We start from the raw sequence: 23,366 nt of genomic DNA on the forward strand, positions 1-23,366 counted from the left end.
ATAACATTTGTGAACAGCATAACCACATCCTTACTAAAAACAGAGAAAGAGAAGTGCACTGCACTAGTAGGCACTGGAACTACAAAGACATATGTGAAACAGTCCCATGAGGAGCTTACATTCTCCCAAAGAGTCCAACATGTACACGAATAAGGAAATGACAAGTCCGAGAACAATTCTGAAGCCAGAGCATACTAACAACTGGAAGAGGAGGGTTTGAGGAGGAGGTCACATCTAAACTTAGCCTCGAAGGAAGATAAAGATTCTGAGAGGAGATGAGGACTGGGTGTGGTCCAGGCATGGCGGATGGGTTGTGTGGAAGTATAGAGCAGATAGGAAATAGAATGTTAAGTTCAAGGAACAGAGAGATCTTGGGACTCAACATTTGACTAGGTGGCTACTGTGCTTAAAGATTCTCAATGCATAAAACTTCACAGATTTTCTCAGGACACTAGACTCTGAAGTTGGCACTGCTGAACAAAATGTAGGTCTCAAAATAAAAGGACCTAAATAATTCCATCAATTCTACAAGTCTACTGATAATGCATTGGTACTCTACTGACAAACCATTACAGACCACCCAAAAAATAGAATAATGTGTATGTATGTATGTATGCATTTATATGTATACATACATAAATATATATATATATACATTTATAAAAATGGGAAAACTGACATTCTCTATTGAATAAACTTATTTCTAAAAATACTAATCTGTCTCATCTCTGGTATTAAAAACCATCAACATATATAAATCTATAATATATAATCTAAATTACTGACAGGTTCTAAAATTATAACCAACTAAAAGATTTAATTATATTGTGGGGAACACCATACCATGTGATTTGAGCATTTTCATATTAAAAGTATTTTTTAAAATTCTTTGGCACATGTCAGTTGTTACTCATTAATTCTTACATACATATATAAAGACGAATAACAAAGAATGAAATAGAAACTATTTCTCTAAATTTTTGATTATGTATATACAAAGATACCAATACATGCAAATCACATATGACTAAGGAAAAAACCACCAGATTTAAAGAAGCTATAGAGAAGATTGCTAAACCAAAAAATATAGTACCTACAATAGAGTTTTTGATCAACTAATAAATTAGACTAAAGAACAGTTAAGAATAAAATGAAGAAAACGAGATAAATAAAACACTAAGGTGTCATTTAGGACAAAAATGAAAGATCTTTGTGTTAGTGCTGCCATTTATAAAATTAGGAGAACATTTGCACTACTTACATCCCAAGATTATTGTGAGAAAAGTGTTTTATAAACATTAAACCACTATTTATTGTTACGTAAGCTATGATCATCATGCTAATGCAGGTACTTAATGGTTTTAGGCCAAAATAGTTAATCATACATATAAACACAAATGTATACATGTTTATATATTCAGAAATATATGAATGAATGAAAGGTAGAATGATATAGTGGATAGAAGCAGCCTGGGTGCCAGGAAAAACTGAATTCAAATCTCACCTTTCATACATACTGGTTTTGTGACTCTGGGCAAATCACTGAACCTCACAGTGCTCAGTGCACATGTATATGTTATGTGTGTGCATGTGTGTACATGTGTGCATGTGTATCTGTGTACGTGTGTGCACATACACACAAGGAAGTATTGGATTTAGGATCCAAATACCCTGTTCTGAATCCCAGCTCTGCCATTTGCTAGTTACTGGAGTGTCAGCAAGTCATTCCTCATCTCTGAGCCTCAGTTTCTTTATTGGTACTTGGTACTACCTGCCTTCCTCAGTTTGTTATGGAGAATAAGTAAATCAGAAGAGAAATGTTACTACAACAAGTCAAGATACCCACTGTTGGATGTGCAATTAGATTTCTCTTCCCAATCTGATTTTGCTTAAACAAAATCCCAGAGAAATAATTCAGACTTTTACTTTCATTGCTTTTATTTTCACCTTAAAGAAGATGAGGTGATTATAAAGATACTTCTCACATTCAGTGGAAATTAAAGATAAGAACTGTCTTAATTCAGGTAAATAAAAGGACCTAAAATCCCATCAATTCCACAAGTCTACTGATAATGCACCACCCAGGAAATAGGATAATGTGACTGTATGCATGCATTTATATGTATGAATATAATATTTGGATTCATACATAAGTATATATGCATATGTAAAAATGGGGAAACTGACACATCCTTTACTGAATAAACTGATTTCTAAAAATACCAATTTATCTCGTCTCTGGTATTAAAACCCACCAACATACATCAATCTATAATATATAATTGTATAGGAGGAGTATACTGTTCAAGAGTCTCTGCACTAAAATAAAGGTGATTGGAGATGAGCAGATTAAACCCATGAAGATGGAAGAAGAAGGTAAGAAGCATATTCTAACAGCACACAAGATCGACTAATGTTTTCCAGCTATTTCCTCACCCAGAATTACTAGCGCAACAGATGCTTGAGCTTATCTTCCTAAATTCTGCTACTAATGCTGACTCACTAAAATAGTAACCATTCAAAGAATGGTTAGTGGATTTGCTGTGGAGGGAAATCATGAAAATCACACAAGGTATGCACTTCCTTAAGAGAACACACTCGAAACATGGAAGTACACAAAATTTGGAACCATAATGGACTTTTTAAAAGGTCTTCTTCACTATATGCATGAGCCTACTGAAGACCAAAAATGTTATGGGATTTGTCCAAGGTCACACAGATAAGTGACAGGGCTGGAATTCAAACCCCAGTCCTCTGACTCCAAAAGTACCATTCATTGTACAAAACAGATAAAAATTAAGGAGCCGTTATTAGCATCACAAAAAGCACTTGTTGTACAAAAGAATTCACTGCAGGGGTCTTTACACCGTGCCATCTGCTAGCAAATTTAAAATAGAACGCGACTTACCAAAACAAAACCAAAAACAGCCTAATTAGCACAGAACTTTGAAGAACCCATCCAGTATATGAAGCAAAGTACACTCTAGAGCTTGATAATGCACGGCTCTTTTGTGTCAAACCTAAAGTGGGTGAAACTCATTTAAATTGTCAGATTCATATTAGCATTTTCATATGTAGCTGAGCACGTGTAGAAAGTTAGCTCTTCTCTGGTGACCATTTCAAAAACTGAAATTATTCCATAAATAACTTTTTTAAAACAATGACAACAACAAAAAACCTTCAGAATTCCTCTAATCACACAGAAGCATTTAACATTCTTCAAATATTATAGTAAATGCTATGGTTCTTACTGACAGCGAAGACAAGCCTAAAATACACCAGCACTCAGTCTGTGATATAGATTAGCCTATTCTCAAGACTTTCTTTGCCTGATTCTCTTGTGTATACAGTTCAAAACACATAAACTTATTTGTCTTTGTAACTGAAAATGTGAATTCAGAAAAAAATCTATTTTTAAAAACCCATCACATTATACTACATGCTTGCACATTCTCATAAACCACTTAAATTCATAGGAATACTGTCCCAACAAAACATTTTAAAAGGTTCTTAAATTTAGTTTAAAAATAAAATTAAAATAGGAATTATCATTACAAATGATTATTATTAATGCAATCATTTTGCTCATTAATAAAGAATATTTATTTGCAAATATTTAAAATGGAATTTTACTTAAATTTAACAATCCATTATATTTAACTTTTTTATCCTATCATTACATTGCCCAAATCATAACTGTAATCATTTTTTCCAAATACAAAAAAATCAGACTTCAAATCAACTATAAAATAAAAATATTTCCACTCCTCACCCCACAGCAGTTGTCACACACCAAACATAGCTCTATACTAAAGAACTCAATCTATGTGTGACGTGCACATACTCACGGTGGAAGTTTTCTAATGTTCCACTAAGGACTTTACCTGGATAGAGCTGATAAGAGCCACTGTGATGCCATTTAACCAAATACTTCCAACCATTGACTGCAAACCACCCCTCTGAATCCATACCAAGTTCAGCTGTAATTGCCCAAGAAGGGCTGGGGGAAGGTTCTTGCTACAGAACATGGCATTGTTCCTTTGGGAAGTCTTCCTGAAGAAGGTAAACAACTGTAATTACTCTCAAAATTCCAATCATTCAGTGTGACAAAGTCATTTCTTGAATATCATGGTCTCAAGCAGGCAAAACTAAGAGAATCCTTGACACAAAGCATAGAAGACGCCATAAATAATTTAAAGAGAAGACCTTTAGCCTGCTGTTGCTAAAGGAACGTGAATTATTTAGGTCACATAGCTACAGTAACTGTGCACTAGGTGGTATAAATGCTAAAAGATCAACGCCAAGCCTGTTAGAGAAAATAATGTGCCATCAATTTCCCATGAATCAGAATAGCATTCAGGGATCCAAATACAAAAAAATAATGAAACTTCAGTTTTAGTATACTATTTGGGCATAGGTTTATAAAATTCATTTTCTCACCATATATATTTTAAACCACAATTCAATAAGAAACTAAATTTTTTGTTTCATTTTTATGAAAATAAATCATTTTCTGGTAAAAAAGGAAAATAAAAACTCATAAGGTAGCAAAACTATTCATGTGCTTCTGTATTGTGCAACCATGAAAAAATAATTTTATTTAAATGTCCAAAGCATCAAAGCATAAATAATACACCCTTCTTTAAAAACATGAGGGATAAGAATTTCAGTCATTCAAATATTTATTAAGTGCCTACTGTGAGCACAGCATTAGGCTAGGAACTAGTTGTGGAGCATACACAGTTCAAAAAGACAAGATCCCCATCCCTCATGGAGCTTATAGAAGGGAGATGAGAAACAACTGTAATACAGCCTACTACACATTCGATGTATCTAGAGAAGCATAAAACTAGATGAGACTAATGGAGATGGAACACCAAATTAGAAATCTGGTTTGATTCTGAGATACCTCAGTGAGTCTGTGATCAGTCATGAGAAACTTACTTAACCTTCCATCCCTCTGTTTTCTCAGCTGTCCGACTGCCAATACTTAGTCTGTAAAGATCCCTGGGATTTTGCAAGGGTAACTTCTCTCAACAGTTATAAATTCTTAGGAGAACACTTTTAGAAAAATAGTGACTTGCAATTTTGTGACACTTGGATCTCAAATTGATCTAAATATTTGCAATGCACTTATGCATAGATAAATATTGCTTTACTTGAAAGCTGAACAGAACAAAGCAGGCTCCATTAAAAATAAACTGTTAGTATGGGAAGTGGTTTTTTGGGGTTCTGAAAGGACAGATGATGAAAATTAAGTCATATTTAAGTTATCAGGATAGATCTACAAATTTTCTGGCTGATATTTCAAATGAAAATGTTTTGGTTTTTTACTTCAAATATCTAGATACTCTGTGTACATGTATAGACAAATCTCAAAAATAGATTCATTGCATAAAAATAAAACCAATGAAATTAAGTTTCAAGAGGAAGCCTTTCCGCATTTTGCTTTGCTCAGAAATATATGTCATCTTTTGTTAAATCTGTACTTATAAACCTGGGGCAGCTAGGTGATGCATTACATAGAGCAATGGCCCTGGAGTTAGGAGGACCTGTGTTCAAATGCAGCCTCAGACACTTGACACTTACTAGCTGTGTGATCCTGGGCAAGTCACTTAACCCCTACTGCCTCAAACATCTGGGGCCATCTCCAGTCATCCTGATGTATATCTTACCATTGAACCAGATGGATCCAGAAGAGGGAGTGAGGCTGGTGACCTTGCATAGCCCCCCCCCTTAAAACCAATTCACTGCAAGTCACAAGTCATGACATCAGCTCTTGATGTCATTATCCTCTTAAAGAAGAAAGGACAAACAACTTATAAATATGTATAAACTTATAAACCCAAAGCACTGGGTTCTACTATCATTCTCATCCCAGCTACACTATCAAATATGTGCCCTCTAGACAGTGACTGCATTTCTCTGGGATTCCATTTCCTTAACTATCAGATGTAGTTGGACCAGATGATCCCTAAGATCCCTTCCCCTTCTAATTCAATAATCCAGCAAGTAATTATTATGTGCATATCCTAGTCAAGGCACTCAGTGCTAAGGATATGAAGATGAAAGAGTCCCTCTCCTTAAGGTATTCTATTAAAGAGGGGCATGTCATATACGTGAAGAGGAACAGTGTGAAATAAGATTGGATAGGAAGGTTGGAACCAGACATTTGAACTCATAAGAATGGTCAATGCGGTAAGTGCCAGCATTCCAAGAACATTATGAAAGGTTCTCCCACCCCCAGCCCTTTATGTAGCTGATTCTTTAAAAAAAATGACATTAGATACACTGTGGTGGTGGTGGTGGTGATGATGACAACAACGACGACGACAGCTGGCTTTACAATATTTTCTTATTTAATATTCACAACAACCCTGGAAGGTAGGCACTATAATTGTCCCTATTTTACAGATGAAGAAATTGAGGCTGAGAGAGGTTAAGTAAGTGGCTTGCCCAGAGTTGCGCAACTCATAAGTGTCTGAGAATGGAACTGAACTCAGGACATCCTAACTCCAGGTCCAGTGCTCTATTCACTGGACTGACCAGCTCTAAGGATAAAAGCAGGCTCAAAGACAAAAAGTGACTTAATGGGGCTGAGAATTCTATTCATGGCACTGCCCTTATGTGCCCTTTGTTTGGCTTCTTAGTCTCCGTGCCCCTCAATTTTCTCATGAGGGCAGTGGAAAGATGTACTTGTTTCTAAAACTGACTCAGTACTATATAATTATCCATAGAATACAGTATGTAGATAATTTGGCCATATCTCGCATTTAGCTGTAAACCTTTCCCTCCTACCCTTCAATCCCTTTGTAGCTAACATTTTTCCCACTAAAATGGGGAGAAGGAAAGAATGGAATGGGACGTTTTTTCAAGTTCATCATTACTGACACAGTGCCTAGAAAAACTCAATTACCACCAATGGTAACTTATATAAAAATATATATTATTTATTTTTGTCATGGGTAGGAAATTGAATTAAAGATGAAGAGACAGCCTCCTGATTAATGTTCACACTCCCCTATCCATATCCTAAATTTAACCCAGTTGAAAAATCTGATGCCTAGATGGCCTCAAGTTCTCCTGTTTATTTCTTACTTATCCTTTAAAGCCCAATACAAATTCTACCTCCACTGGGAAGCCTTCCTGGGTTTCCCCCATCAATAATGACCTCCTCAATTTGTGGCACTTACTTATAATTCTCTTATTCACTTAACAAACATTTATTAAGCACACACTGTGCTTAATAACAGGCAATTATACAGTATTACTATGTATTATAGTTATCTATGTTGTATTTTATTCATTGTTTGTCTTTTGTTTATTGAAGACCAATGACATCACAAGGGGATGGCTTGATTTGTGCATGACTTGGAGTGAGGCAGAATTGCACAAAGTCCTCAGCCTCACTCTCTCTTCCAAAGTCATTGAAGTGGAGTGGCAAGGCAAAAGTCAGGATGATGGGCAATGGCCTGGGATACAGTGGATGATCTTGGCATCTTTGATATCTGACCAATCTCTAAGACCTCCACAGCACCTGTTTTAGCAACCTTTGTGGCCATTGGAACAAATTGTTCTCATCTGCCCATTCCATGGGTGTTCAAGGAGGACTAGCACCTCTATGTGAGGGCTTGCCGAGCCCTTTTCAGATCTGCTCATTCACTTTTGGTTTCCACCAGACACTCAACTCTCACCTGCGGCTTCAAGAAGCTGTAGCAGGGCAGTGGGCACACCCTGGTAAAGTGTCTTGAGCAGACTGGCTAACTCAGGTTAAGGGTAATGGATGGACTCAAACCTGTGAGTGAGTTAGGGGGATGTCTATCCCAAGCACGTGGGCATGTGTCTTATTCCCTCACTAGACTGTAAAGATCATAAGGGCAGACAAGCACTGTCCTTCATCTAAACTTTGTATCTCTCTTAGCCCTAAGCACAGCTGTAGGTGCTTAATAAATGTTTATTATATTTAATTGCTGATACTCCCTTCACAATACCTGTACTCCATTTCTCCAGATTCAGGGAAAGGTCATTTCCAATCTTTCATTATCTTTTCCATCTTCTTCTGCCCTTTCCACCATGATTAAAGACCCTAGTCTGGAGACTTGGCATTCTGTCTTTCCCTTCTACCTTCTGTTTCAATACACCAGACTATAAAAGTACATTTTCTAGGGTTTATTTGAAAGGGGAAAAAATAAATGAATTCTTAAATAATATACCAATGCCAGACAATAAGAGGTGCCTGTAAAAGAAAATTGCTTAATTTTAAACTGAATAATGTTTAATCATTTTTTTAACCAATTTTTTAAAGTTTCCAAACTAAGATAAAGCATGTGGCTTTCTCAGGGACCCCAAATGAATAGTGTCTCTCTTGAAGGAATAATATTTCAATGCTAAGGGTCAGGGAGCACTTGGGATATGAACAGAACGCTGGAACCCCAGAGATCAATGTTAGGATCTTCTATCTCTTTTTCACACTTTGATTATGTATACGTATACTTATACGTATGTGTATGTGTATGTGTATGTATGTGATGTGGACCACAACCTATCCATGGCTTTTCATCTTGCTGGAAGAATCTTTTCTACAGAGGACCAAAGTAGGATGCTGCCAGTCTTCCTGTTTCTTTTAATATTGGGCAGATAACACTCAATGGGGGGCTCATGCAATCCACATGCTCTTTCTCACTCTTGGCACATGACCTCTTCTAACTGTTGCACGGGCTCTTGATTGTATCTCTGACACTACTTCTCACAAGCACATCCTTAAGGAAGATCTGCCATAGCCCCTTACGTTCATGATGCAACTTTCCATTGCCCTTTGAGTCACCTGCCACTTTGGTTCTCCAGAGACCATAATGTTCCATATTTGTGGCCACATAGGCATCATTGGAAGAATGGGTAAGATTTAAATAAATGTTCGGGGCGGGGCAGGGGATTTGCAAAGTTCCACATTTGAAGAAAACTTAAGTTTTTCTGGGTAGAGAAATGCCAAACAGAAGGTTAGTAAACTACAAGAAGATATCCTGAAGCAGTGGGAGTGAGCAGAAATATGGTATCAGAAAAGGTAAATGTTGGACAGGGCCTAAAAATGAAGAAGAAGAGTTTGGGCTGTCTTGCATTTGGACAACTGTGGGTGCTTTCAATGATTCCAAATTATTCATTGGTGTAACTGCCTCTTCTCAATAGTCTAGCATTGTTATATGACTGTTAATCAAGAAATACCATTACCTCAAAAGGACCACAATTCCAAGGAGCCCAAAGAGCAATCAAAAGACATATGGTGGACACAAGAAGTATATTAACAATAACTTGAGGTAAGAAGCAGCAGAAAGGAAGTCATCCAAGACACTGCTGAAATATTAATAGTACCATGGGAAGTGTATTAGAGTTTCTCTATGAAGGATCTGTGGAAAGTTGTGGCCGACAATCACCCAGGATGAAGGGCTAGTGATCTGCACAAATAGAAGGAGTACCCCTAACAAAGAAACCACAGAGCATATAATAGAGCTGTACTTATAAGATGATGGCTTCTTTGCTACAAATTATGATCCAGGAAATAGAAGTATGACCCAGGAAATTAATAACATCCTATCCAAGGATCATAGAATCACGATTTGGAGGGACCTCCCCATCCATCGAGTCCTTCTCCTCAAAGGCAGATTCCAGAATACAGCAGGGTCATCATAGCAGGTAATAGTTTAATATGCATCATTTGTTATATGGGATAGATCTCAAAAATGTCTACATTAATGGTCTATTTACTCATTTGGAGTCAAAACTTGGTTTTTTGAGGAACAATTTTTACAATTCATAACATGAAGCTCTAAAAAAACCCAACAACCACCACCTGCACTGACCCTTAAGAATATAAGTTGATCACCTGTTACAGATTGTGATCTGAAGGTATCAGCTTAAAGAGCTGCTAGAGCCAAAAACAAACAAAAAACAAAACAAAACAACCAAGTGACTTGCAAAGGGGCCCAGGAATATCCTCCCATCCTTCTATAACTAAGGTACAACTAAATTTGGAACATTATGTGGAAGTCTGTTTGCCAGCCTTCACAGCAGCTAACAAAATTCCAGAGTGTCCCCTGTCACCTCTAGGAGCAAATATAACATTCCCTGTTTGGCATTCAAAGCCCTTCATAATCTATCCCCCTCCAACCTTTCCAGCCTTCTCAGATCTGACACCCTCTCCCAGGTACTCTTCAATCCAGTGACACTGGCCTCTTGATGTTCTTCAAACAATACACTTTCATTTCCAGACTCCAGGCATTTTCTCTGTTTGTCCCTTAAACACAGAACTCTTCCTCCTCATCTCCATCTCCTGGTTACTACTACTCTGGCCTTCTTCAATTCCCAGCTAAAATTCTGCCTTCTATAGTAAACCTCTCCCAATGCCTCTTAATTCTAGTGCCATCCCTCTATTGATTTCCAATTTATCCTGTTTGTTATATAAGTTGTTTGCATGTGGCTCCTCCTGTTAGATTACAAGCTCCTTAAGGAAAGGTAGTACTGTCTTTTGCCTTTTTTTGTATCTCTTTGTATCACTGCTTAGCACAGTGTACCACAGCTTGGCACAGGCTTCCGCCAGTCGTGGACGACCATGGATCAGCACCTTCAAGAGCCACAGGCCACAGTGTGGCTGTGCAGTCCGATACGGGAGTCACAGCTCCTGCCACAACGAGGACATCGGAAAAACTCTGCGTCTCATTTGTTTTTCTTCCTCCAGAGCTTGGAGGCCCATCTCAGCTGTGCGCAAGCTGCTCCTGAGTACTGAACTCCATCAGGCACGGTCCTTGGCCATCTCCTCCCAGCTGCGGGTGTCTATTCCCAGAGCCCTCAAGTCTCGCTTGCATACATCTCTGTAGTGAAGCTGGGGGCGTCCAGCAGGTCTTTGGCCTGGGGCTAACTCGCCATAGAGTAGGTCTTTAGGAATGCGCCCATCTTGCATGCGGTGCATATGACTGAGCCAGCACAGCCGTCTTTGTTTCAGTAGCACTTCTCTATCTGACCAAGATATGCCAAGCATGCACCGAAGGCAGCACATGTGGAAGCTGTTAAGCTTCTTCTCTTGTCTAGTGTAAGTAGTCCATGTTTCGCTGCCATACAGTAAGGTACTCAGGATGCATACTCTATATACGGCAAATTTGGTTGCATGTGGCCCCTCCTGTTAAATTATAAGCTCCGTGAGGGAAGGTAGTACTGTCTTTTGCCCTTTTTTGTATCTCTTTATATCACTGCTTAGCACAGTGTACCACGGCATAGAGTAGACACATCGTAAATGCTTACTGAATGACTACCTTAGCCCTCAAAACCCTGTACTAGTTACTACAAAAGAACATAAGAAAATAATGGTCATGGTTCCTTCCTTCAAAGATTTTATGCTTTAATTTCCATGCCTGGAATTCTTTCCTTCCTCATCTTGGTCTCCTGGATTCCTTCAAGTCTCAGCTAAAATCCCATCATTGGTAAGAAACCTTTTTCAATCCCTCTTAATATTAGTGCCTTCCCTCTGTCAATTATCTCCAGTTGATCCTGTCTACATGTCATTTGTATATGGTTGTTTGCATGTTGTCTCCCCATTAGACTGTCAGCTCTTAGAGGGCAAGGATTGTCTTTGCTTGGCACATGTTAAGCACTAATAAATGTTTACAGCTTTGTTGATTATTGACTAAGAGGGGAAACAAACACAGAATGAACACATAGCACTGCCGAGAACTTAAATATGTAGGAAGTCTATAACAATTAGCAGTGACTCTGAAGATATCTGTATTTCAGTGCTGACACTTGCTAGGGGTTAACAGGAGCAGAGAAGATCTGGAAAGACTTTGCAGATGGGATTTAGGAAGTCTATGAATTAAGGGCATATGTGTTGGTTAGCTCCTTGTTTGGGGGGAGGGGGTTGAAGTCTCTGTGAGAGGAATGCTCCTTTTCCCTTACTATCACTTCTACTACTTTTTCCCCAAGTCTCATCCACACATCACGCAGACCTCACCACCCTACATAATCCGGGAGCTTGTTCTTGCTTTCTAACTACTTTGTTTAAGCCATATAAAAATCAAAAGTTGGGTTTTTTCTTTCATTTTTTTTTTCTTTATGATCAACCACATCTGGTTTCAAGTAAGGAAGAGGTGAGGGGAATATGAACTCATTCAAATTACTACCTGTTCTGAAACTTCGAATACAGCAAATCATTCTCTTTTTGTGAATCATGGTGGAAAATCATTAGCTTCAGCTGTCCTTGAACTCCTAATTTAAATGCAATTACCCTACCTCCATACTTCTATGGACAAGTACATGTTAACAAAAACTCTTCCAGAGTGACAGAAATTCTATAGGTGAAACCTATTATATTTCCACAAACTTTTAATAACCTAAAATCAATGGTTAATTTTGATAGAATGTTCATTTTCCACCCATATATTCCAAGCTGCTTCTTAACATTACTGAATATCAATTACTATAACCTTTAAAATTCATCATAATCTGGCTTTTTCTTCCCTTCCTAGCCTTAGTCCCCTTAGTCACTTAGTCCCGTCCCCATCTTCTACAGTCCAGTGCCATGGGCTTCACTGTTCCTTGAACTCAACACTTCATCTCCCAGCTCCAGGCATTTTTACTGGCTGCCTCCTAGACCCGGATGCTCTCTCTCCTCCCCTCCTCTCCTCCCTCTCCTCCAAGATTTAACTCAAATCTCACCTTCTGCAAGAGGCCTGTATAGGTTCTCTCTCCTTTTCCCACTACTACAAATGCCTCTGAAATTACCTTGCATTTATATTGTCTATATCTTGTGTGTACATAGTTGTACAGAGTGTACATAGTTTGAGAGCTGTCTCCCCTGAATAAAATGGGAGCATGGTGAGAGTTCAGCATTCTCTATAAAGGAAGGGTTTTATTGCCCCAGCACCCCCATCAGAAAGGAGAGATGAGCTGAGGGTTCTGAGAAGGTGCTGTGGTATCAAAGCCAGACCAATGACCACAATGATAAGATTTTAGATGACAGATTTATCCTAGGGGAGTCATGATGTTCATGGAGTAGCTGGTGTTGTTGACTGATTGGCTGACATGAGCTGTAATGTTGGGAATCATGTAGTTAACTCTTTCCCATTTTATTCCATGCCTTTTATTTTCTTCTACTGGTTCACTGGTTCAAAGGTTAGCTTATTATAGATTACAAATGTTTACATTTAGATTCCTACATGCCTAAGAGTATTTTACATTTGCATCATCATATGTGTATTTGTGGGAAACAACCAGATTGCATTCAACTTTATGCGTTGAACCGTGAGTCCCCATGACTTGTCACATGAATTCCATATCTTTGTGGCTCTAATTCATCAAATAAAGATATTAATCACTACCCTGCCTGTCCTCATGGGATTGTTGTAAGAATTAAATGAGGTATAATAGAAGTGAAAAAGCTTTGAAAACTAAATATCACTAAACATGTGTAAACTAAATTAATTCTGGCCCCTACTTAGGTGCTCCACATTGCCTACTGGAGCTCAGAAATGGCTGAGTGAATGAAATGCATTTAAGTGTTTATAAAGCACTGTGCTAAGTACTACAGAAACAAATCCTAAGTTGAGACCATTTCAGATCTCGAGAAGCTCTTGATTCTAATAGAGAAACACAACACATATGAGAAAGTGGTGGTATTTTGTGCTGGGATGTCATATGCATGGTGAGTGAAACCATTAGAGAGTTGACTGATTCAATCTTTCCAAAAGCAATGGTAGCATTGATTTGAATATGGTTCTCAGAGTAAGAGGTGGATAACAGGGAGAAGATGCATGCAGTATTAGGGGAGATGGAAAGAAGATAGGATGGATGGATGGATGGATGGATGGATGGATGGATGGATGGATGGATGGATGGATGGATGGATGGATGGATGGATGGATGGATGGATGGATGGACGGACGGACGGACGGACGGACGGACGGACGGACGGACGGACGGACGGACGGACGGACGGACGGATGGATGGATGGATGGATGGATGGATGGATGGATAAATGCATGGGATATGAAATGTGAGACCCCATTCCCTCACTCAGCATGTGCGTGACTCTTGTTATATGAATCCATCTCTTTGTGGCTCTAACTCATCACCCGTCAAATAAAGATAATAATAACTGCCCTGTCTGCCTTTACAGGGTTGTTGTAAGAATTAACTGAGGTCTTGTCTGATCTTGGGCTCCCTAGATACACCAGGTTGAGTTGGTGCCCTCTCACTCATTTACCAATCAGGAAAGTTCAACCTAAGGGATAGAATTCCCAAACTGAGTGAATTAAGTACACCCACCAGAACATGGTCTCTGGAGTTTTGGTGCTCTGGAGGATCAGGAGCAATGCAGATGACATGATAACAGCTGGACATATGAAAAGTCTGCAGTTACTAGGCTAAGATGTTTCCCTGATAGCTTCCCACATGGTTTGTTGTTCAGTTACAGATCCAAGTTATACTGTCCCCTATAGTATAAAAGGCACTTATTTTACCTAAATTTGGTAAGAAAGGTTACAAGAATATCTGGAAGCATAGGTCTGGGCTACAGAGACTCAACAAAGATGGCTTACAATAACAAGTGATAAAAAGACCCAGAAGAACTGTAGTTCAGTTGGGTCTGGGGATGAACAGAATACACATACATATAGACATCATACACACACATGCACACAATATAAACACAGTATGCATATACAGGAATCACCTGCATCAAATTAGATAATATATGTAAAGTGCTTTACATTAGTAATCATATGTAGAAAGATAGATTTTGGCTTGATAAGGAGAAAAACATTCTATAAATAGAACTAGAGTTCTCTAAGTTCTCTTACAATTCTACAATTCATTGTGGACAAATACAGCAACCTAGCTATTAAAGGTTAACCTTCCAGACCTTTGTCAAGATTTGACATACAAATCCAAGCATTTGTTAAGCACCTCTGTGCTCTTCAGTCTCCTCTTATTGGATGTGTCCAAGTAGAAACTATCAGGAGGATTCTAAAGAGGATTCATACATTAGTTTGGAGACTGGGATGAAAAAGAAATTCTTTACCTGTTCTATGCCATGGATCCCTTTGTCAGTCTAGTGAAACCTATGGACTCCTTCTCAGAATCATGTTTTTAAATCATTGAAAGAAATGCTAAGTTTCAGTTAGTTATTAGTGAAAATTGAGCTATAACATTTCCTGCCAAGGTTCACCAACCCTCTGGAATCAATTTGTGGCTCCTTGGGTGTCTGTAGACCTCAAGTTAAAGATAGATCATCCTGATAGGTTCTACTTGAACACATCCAATAAGAGGAGACTTACTACCTTGTGAAGCAGCTCCTTCTATTTTCGAAGAATGATATTTATTCTAGAATGTTTTCTCAATATCAAGCCAAAATCTCTAACTTCCTAGTAAAAGGAACAGATGTATTTTTTAAAATGTTTAAACATAAGTCTAGTCCTTCTTCCACATGACATCCCATAAAGTATTTGAAGGCAATTATTGTGGCCCTGGGCAGCTAGGTGGTACAGTGGATCTAGTGCCAGTCCTGGAGTCAGGAAGACTCACCTTCTTGAGTTCAAATCTGGCCTCAGAACCTTATTAGCTGTGTGACCCAGGGCAAGTCACTTTTACTCATCTATAAAATAAGCTGGAGAAGGAAATGGAAAACCACTCCAGTATCTTTGCCAAGAAAATTCCAAATGAGGTCACAGAGAGTAGGACACAACTGAACAACAAACAACAGCGTAGCTCCATTAAGACTGTGAAAGATAATATTGCCTAACTAAAAATGGATTCCTTTGGATTTCCAGCCACCCCATGAAAATACTCACAATGAGAGGAAATTATTATATTTCATAAGTACCACATAGTCTAAATTAACATATCAGGGTGGTTGTTTGAAATAATAAAACATAACCCTTCAAAGGAAAGGTAACTGCCCCAGAGTGAACAGCAGACTTGCTGGAAGGATGACTACCCATTTAAAAATTAATTTCCTGTAGAGTTTCATAATCCTAGTATCATATTTTAAAGGCATTACCTGATGACTAATGCCTCAATTAATATAAGATTTCTATATTATTTTCAAGACAACATCAGAAATTCTTTTCTTTTTTTTTCTTTTATTTATTTTTTTATTTTTTTAGTGAGGCAATTGGGGTTAAGTGACTTGCCCAGGGTCACACAGCTAGTAAGTGTTAAGTGTCTGAGGCTGGATTTGAACTCAGGTCTTCCTGAATCCAGGGCCAGTGCTCTATCCACTGCGCCACCTAGCTGCCCCAACATCAGAAATTCTTAAGCAAATGCAAGGTCCACTGAAATAGCATGCTGAATATGAATGCCTCATCCTTCGCTAAGAAGGACTCAGAGTGCTTGTGGTGCTAGAGAAGGGTGACCCTCTCAAAGGATGTAGAGTTGAAGTGGGCCTTCAATTAGAATCTACAGAAGCAGAAATGGAAGGCCAAAGAGGTGAAGCAACTTATCTAAGGTCATATAGGTAATGAAGTAGGTGAGCCAGGATTTGAACCCAGGGCTTCTGACTCCAGATCCAGCATTGTGTCCAGTAGGTGGCACATTTTTTTCTCTACCATGGAAAGAACCTAATTAGACAAAATTGAATACAGATAAATATAAGCCCTTCTTGAAAGGACTTCAGTCCAGAAAGGGGATGTACATTTGTCAGCTGAGAACCAGACTAGCTAAATGAAAGAGAACATTGCAAAGCAAGCTAAAGAGTAATGGATTTTTTTAGTCACAGCAATTCTCAATGACCATTTATCAAGCTATATAGGGACTATTTTCTGTGCCAATAGGAGTTCATAGAGGGATGAAATCACAGATCCTTTCAGAAGTAAAACCTTGATAATCACCATGGCATAATATAAATTAAGTTTAACTTTCAAACCACTTTTGCTAATCTCTACCAAATGTTTATAAATAATGTGATAAAAGCTAACATAATCCTAAGACTTGTGAGTTTGCAGTTACTGAAAGAATTGATGATAGATAATGAGATAACACATAAAATAACATTTTGCAAAACTTAATGCTAAATAAATGTTAGCTATTATTATTAGCTGTTACTGAGCAGTTTAACTTTATGAAAGTTACAGGAATTAGAGGTCTTCAAATGCTTTAAAATAAAAATGTTAAAGCTCAACATATGGTATTGTAGAGGAAAAAATTGAGTATATAACATTTCATTGATATTTGTATTAGAATCCTAAGTGATTAATACAGAAATTGATGTGCTTGTTCAGAAAACAAATAAAATGTTTATTAGTCACCAAAACTGTGGCGGGGGGGGGGGGGAATACGCATTTTTGGAGCACCCAATACATGCCAGGCACCATGCTATGTACTAGACAAATATCTCATCTGATGCTCACAACAACCCTGGGGAGTATGTGCTAATATTATTCCTATTTTACAACTGAAGAAACTGAGGCTGACAGCAGTTAAGTGACTGCTGGTTCATATAGATATTAAGTATCTGAGGCAGGATTTGAACTCAGGTCTCCCTGACTCCAAGCCCAGTGTTCTATCCACTGTGCTACTTAGAGATCTCCTAGATATGTTGGTATACTAAGATATTTGACATATTAAGATAATAACATAGATGCATGTTGAGGATCTGCTGTTTAGTTGATCAGAATGACTGCTGACTATACACAAACCCCAATTTGTCAATGGACCATCTGGTCTTTGAGAGCACAGAAGGGCATCTTCCACATAACAATAATGTAACCATGGTGGGAAAGTTCCAGTCTATTCTATAACATTCTAGTCATAATAATAACACTTCACAATGAGAAGGCATCCAAAGGTTTCTAGTAGGGTTCCCTCATAACAATCCTCTTTAAAAATCAGGAAAAGAAAGCACTGAAACATCAATGACCTCCCCAAAGTCATGCAGCTGCTCATGTCAGAGCAGGGATTAGAACCCAAGGCTCTCCTCAAGTCCAAGGGTACTTTCCACCATACCACGTGGCTTTATTTAATCCATAACATGTTTGGTACATTAAGATACAATGTGGGGGGGCAGCTAGGTGGTGCAGTGGATAGAGTACTGGCCCTGGATTCAGGAGGACCTGAGTTCAAATTCAGTCTCAGACACTTGACACTTACTAGCTGTGTGACCCTGGGCAAGTCACTTAACCCCCACTGCCCTGCAAAAAAAAAAAAAAAAGGAAAAAGAAAAGAAAAGATACAATGTGGATGCACAGGGGATTAACCAACCAATTTGTATTTTTTTAAATGTTCTGTAGAAGATGGAAGCAAGGCCAAGTACGAGGGTCAATGGATGGCATTGCATAAAGATACAGCATCAGGAATGCTAAAGCAAGAATGAGCTGGGACTGGGGCGAGGGATGTTAGGAACACCAAAAATGGCAGGTTTTTTAAAGCTATGTTAGGAGAAGAGAAGGCTTGAACAAAGAATAAGACTTTTGCTCCAGATGCATGATAGGATACTGACAAGAGAAAGAAGGCAAAGCTGCTCAATTCTGATTCTGTTGCTATTTTCTCTGCAAAAGAGAATGAATTTGTACTAGAAACGACAGAGCAGAAATGACTAAAGTGGAATTGATATCCAAGATAAGTAAAGAGCATGTGGCTGCCTTTCATAGATTCAAGACATCTGGCCCAGAGGAATGACATCCTTGGAGCCTGAAGGAACCTGGCAGCTAGAACGTTTGAGGCACAATCAATGGCATCTGAAAGACTGTGGAAGATAGGAGGGGTGCTGCAAGATTAGAGAAGGGTAAATGTGGTCCTAATTTTCATAAAAGGAAAGGGAACAGTGAGCAAGCTACAAGCCAGGGTTCTTGATTTTGATCCTGGTAAAATTCTAGAATGGAACATTATAAAGAAATCTAAAAAGGGAAGCAGTCATTTCAAAGAGGCAGCATGACTTCATCAAAAACAAGTCGTGTCTGACTAACCTTTCCTTTTTTTACACAATTATTGAATGATCAGACGAGGGAAATGCTGTGGATGTGACTTACCGTGATGTTAGCAAAGCTTTTGATAAAGTACCTCATTCTATTCCTACGGAGAAAGGAGAGAGATAGGGACCAGAATATAATCAGATGGCCTCACAAGTGCCTGGGATGGTCCAGCCAGATTCAAAGAACAGTTAGTAATGGGTCAGTGTCAAGGTGGCAAAAGGACTCTAGTGGAGTACTACAAAGATGTGTGCTTGGCATCCCATTCTGTTTGATATTTTATCAATGGCTAGGATAAAGGCATACATGGCATGCTTGCCAAATTGGCAATGGCACAAAGTTAGAGAGAAAGGCTTATATACCCAATGCTATAGCCATGATCCAAGATGTCCTTGACAAACTAGAACACTGAGATAGATCATTTTTTCCATTTTATCTTTGAATTACAAGAATCTATTTTCTCTTCCTTCACATCCTCCTCAATCCAAAAGAAAAAGAAGAGAAAACCAAATCCCTTGCAACAAATATGCAGTCAAGCAAAATAAATGTCCACATTGTACATGTCCAGAAATGTATGCCTCATTTTATATCTGGAACCTGTCAGGAAGTGAGTGATATAAATCAGTATGAATTTGATGGAATCATGGTTGGTAACTGGTAATCATGGTAACCTTGGTGCATTGATCAGACATCTTAAGTCTTTCAAAGATGTTCACTAAATCTAATAAGATGAAATTCAATAAGAAAAAATCAAAATCTTGGACATGGGTATAAAAAATCAATTTCTCAAGTATTAGATGGGAGAGATGTGTTTAGACAGCAGCTGTTAGGAAAAAAAGTATCTGAGAGGTTTAGTGGATTTCAAGCTCAATGAGTTACAAACAATGTGATACATAAATCAAAAAAGCTAGTGGGATCTTAAACTGTATTAAGAAGGGCAGAACTTCTGGACATAAGGGTACCACTGTCCTATGCCCCCTGTCAGACCTCATCTGGAGCCTTCTATTCACTACATTTTAAAGAAGGACATTGATAAGGAATTGTCAGCTCCATTTGAAGAAGGCAGCATGGTATAGGAGATAGAACACACAGTCATAAATACATGGGCTCTCTTCCAACTCTGAATATACAAATATATTGGCAGCGAGGTGGCACAGTGGGTAGAACACTGGACTTGGAATCAGAAAGAACTAAGTTCAGAGCTGGTCTCGGATACTACTCACATTACTGTAGGCAAGACACTTAACTGCCTCTATATCTATAAAATGGAAATAATAATAGCACCAACCTCTCAAGGTTGTTGTGAGGTTAAAATGAGATAGACAAGATTTACAAAGACCTTTGTAAACCCTAAATGCCAGCTATTCTTAGTATTACTATTATATGATCTGAGGGCAACCAGGAAGATGAAGATTCTGAGTCTATGACATAAGGGTAAGTTGAAAGACCCTGGCATGTTCAGCCTAGAGAAGACTCAAGGTGAACATAACTCTCTTCAAGTGCTGAAGAGGTTATCTATCATTCAAAGGAGGGAGTACACTTGTTTTGTTTGACCCCAGAAGGCTTAGCCAGGAATAATGGGTAGAAGATGCAAAGAGGCAAATTTAGACTTGATATCAGGAAAAACCTCTCAACAGTTGGAACTGTCCACAGGTAGAATGGGCCACAACAAAAGACAGAGGCCTCCCTCTCCTGGAGGCCTTACAGCACAGGTCAGTCAACAACTTGTTGGGAGCTTAGAGTGGGAAAATGTGATTAATGATTTGAACCATTGCCACCGAGGTCCTAACACTCAAATTCTGTGATTCTGTGATAACTGTACTCCTGGCCATCATCCCTCTACCACCATGTTTCTTCATCCAAATGGATCTTTCATTCTTAGCTCCAGGAACTGAGCAGCAGGAATTGAGACAGTATTCCTGATCTTTTTCTTCTGCTCCCTGCCCTTGCTCATTTTCCCTACCTCTTTTCTCCTCTGATACCAAATCATTAGCCCTAGCTACTTTGGGATAGGGTGAAGAGCTCAGGAGGATGAAAATCTGAGGCATAGGATCTAGGGTAAGGAATGATGGGGGTGGGGAGAGAGAGAGTGATGCCTGAGTTAGGAAGAGAGAATGAGTGCTTTGGGCTCTGTGCAGTGAGAAAAGGAGACCTGGGATTGTGGGGAAGGACCAGAAGCAATAATGGGGTTTTTTCCTTCACTTCTCTAGGCTTATGAGGAGAGAAAACAGCAGCAAAGGATGGGAGAAGCCAAAGACAGAGAGTCTACTAGGGGTTTTCCTTTCCCTCTTCTTGTCCTTATTCCCCATCTCACATTACAGACAAAAACCAGTGTCAGAGTAGGATTTTCTGTCCCATTTTCTTTTGTCATTCCTTCCTTTGTCATTCCAAGAATTGGGTCATAGAAGAAACTAGGTAAGGAAGGGAGAAAGTGGTCTAGGAAAGGGAAAGACCACGGGGAATCCCCTACCACAGAAGCGATAGAAAGGGAATTTCTCAGAAAACATGATGACATAATGAAATGGTCTGTAACTTACGTCGCTATCACTGTGAGCAGAAATTTTTTTGAGTTTAGCACATAAAAACAATTGGTCCACAGCATTCAGAACAGGAAGAAAACTTAGAGATTATGCCAGGGGTCAGCAAACTATCTGGAGGCTCAAATCCCTACCCTCACTCCCTCCCCCATTTTTGTACAGCCTGCATATTAAGAATAGTTCTGACATTTAAAAAGACAATAAAATTGTATCTTAAAATGTCAAAAAAAACCCACCTTCAGCTCTAGGGTAGTATAAAAACAGGCTGAAGACCTGGTGGCCCCTAGTCTGATAACCCCTGATCTAGGGCAAAAGTGTCAAACCCACAACACTCCAGAGTGCCGTCCAAACCACATTAAAACGAAATTCAGAAATGTTAAGCAAAATAAAATTTAAAAACAACAAAGCACAGATAATAGTAATATGTGATTTTCTAAGTCAATATGTGGTCTGCAAGGATCTTTATGTATGGTTTAGTGGCCCCTGGTTTTATTTGAGTTTGACACCATTGAACTAAGCCAACTCCCTTATCCTGCATTTGAGAAAACTGAAGCCTAAGATATTGAGACTTGCTCAAGGCCATTCAGGTAGTAAGTAGCAAAGCAAGGACTGGAACCTACATTCTCTAACTTTGAATCCAGTGCTCTTTCCACTATATCATGCTTATATGCATGACTGTGTTATAGATTTCAAATTCTATAATACATTAAACTTAATACACAAATATATTATTTGCATACACTGGAAAATTATACCAATTCTCAAATTTTTTTCATTCAAACTATCATTTTCTATAATAAAAGATGAGATAGCAGAAGAATAGAAGTAAAAAACATGAATAATTAAATACTATGATATATTGGTGGCAATACTATTTTTTTTACCAATAAAAAAGTTGCTCTCATTCCCAAATTAACTGGCTGAATGATATGTTTATATATACATATACATATACGTATACATATACATACACACACATATATATATATAAATAACCCACTACATAATGAAATACCTTATATTAAAGTAAAATACAAAACATACAAATGGTTTAGGACCTCAGCCAGCAATTTCTGTTTTGGAATAATTAATTGTATAATTCAATGTCCAATTCTCCCCCTGCACACTGCCTACCCAACTACCTCAGATAGAAATGACATAAGTCACTGATGATACATATTCCAGAAAAGTCATAATACCTAGCCTCCATTCCCTTAACATGAATAATTTTCAGTACTAATACTGAGAACAGAAATTTCATGAGGAAAAAAGAAGCAAGTAAAAAACTAAACAATGAGTACACTGAATTTCTTTTTCATTTTGAGCAAAAAGAAAGGAAACTCATTCTCTAGCCTCAGTCCTTGAATCTAACTCCATGACCTATACTTACTTATGACCTACATACTACATGTTATAGGACCACAAAGTGCTGGTGCCTTTTAGTGAATGAAACCATATAATTCAACTCCTGAAATAGACTAGTGAATTCATAAAAGTAGGTTCAAAACTACTTGTGAGATCAAGTGAGGAGGAAAATGGACAAGAAATTCTTAGATTAAAAAAACAACAACTATAAATCACTTCCCAAAAATTACTGAAATATATTCTAATGTTGACATTAAATGAAAATTATATCACAGAGTCATTAAATGGAAAGACAGAAGAGTTCTATTTCCTGTTCTATACCAGTTCTATTAAAAGACTGCAAAGAAAAAGAGATTTAAAGTTGAATTTATTTAGGTTTGAGATTTGTCAAAATAACAATTTCTCCACTACATCTTTTCTTAGTAAAGGAATAAAGAAAACAACTTAAAGTGTCATCTACATCTCCACAACTTCCCTGATCTATTGGGAGTTTGGCAGTACTACTTGCTAGTTTAAAAG

The 23,366-nt window shown here is 38.2% G+C and overlaps 1 protein-coding gene across 5 annotated transcripts in view; it reads right to left on the reverse strand.

Annotated features, from left to right (window-relative positions):
* Positions 1-23,366, reverse strand: part of RGS12 (regulator of G protein signaling 12) — a 221,360-nt gene that overhangs the window by 76,837 nt on the left and 121,157 nt on the right. The window contains exon 1 of one of the 5 annotated variants that reach the window (XM_043972853.1): positions 3,885-3,968. The exons of the other annotated variants lie outside the window; for them this stretch is intronic. The gene's annotated coding sequence lies outside the window, so the exon portion shown is untranslated. Of the gene's footprint in view, positions 1-3,884; positions 3,969-23,366 lie in introns of those variants that run through there. 5 annotated transcript variants of the gene reach the window in all.

Source organism: Dromiciops gliroides, chromosome 6, assembly GCF_019393635.1.
Source record: "Dromiciops gliroides isolate mDroGli1 chromosome 6, mDroGli1.pri, whole genome shotgun sequence".
Classification (NCBI taxonomy): Eukaryota; Metazoa; Chordata; class Mammalia; order Microbiotheria; family Microbiotheriidae; genus Dromiciops; species Dromiciops gliroides.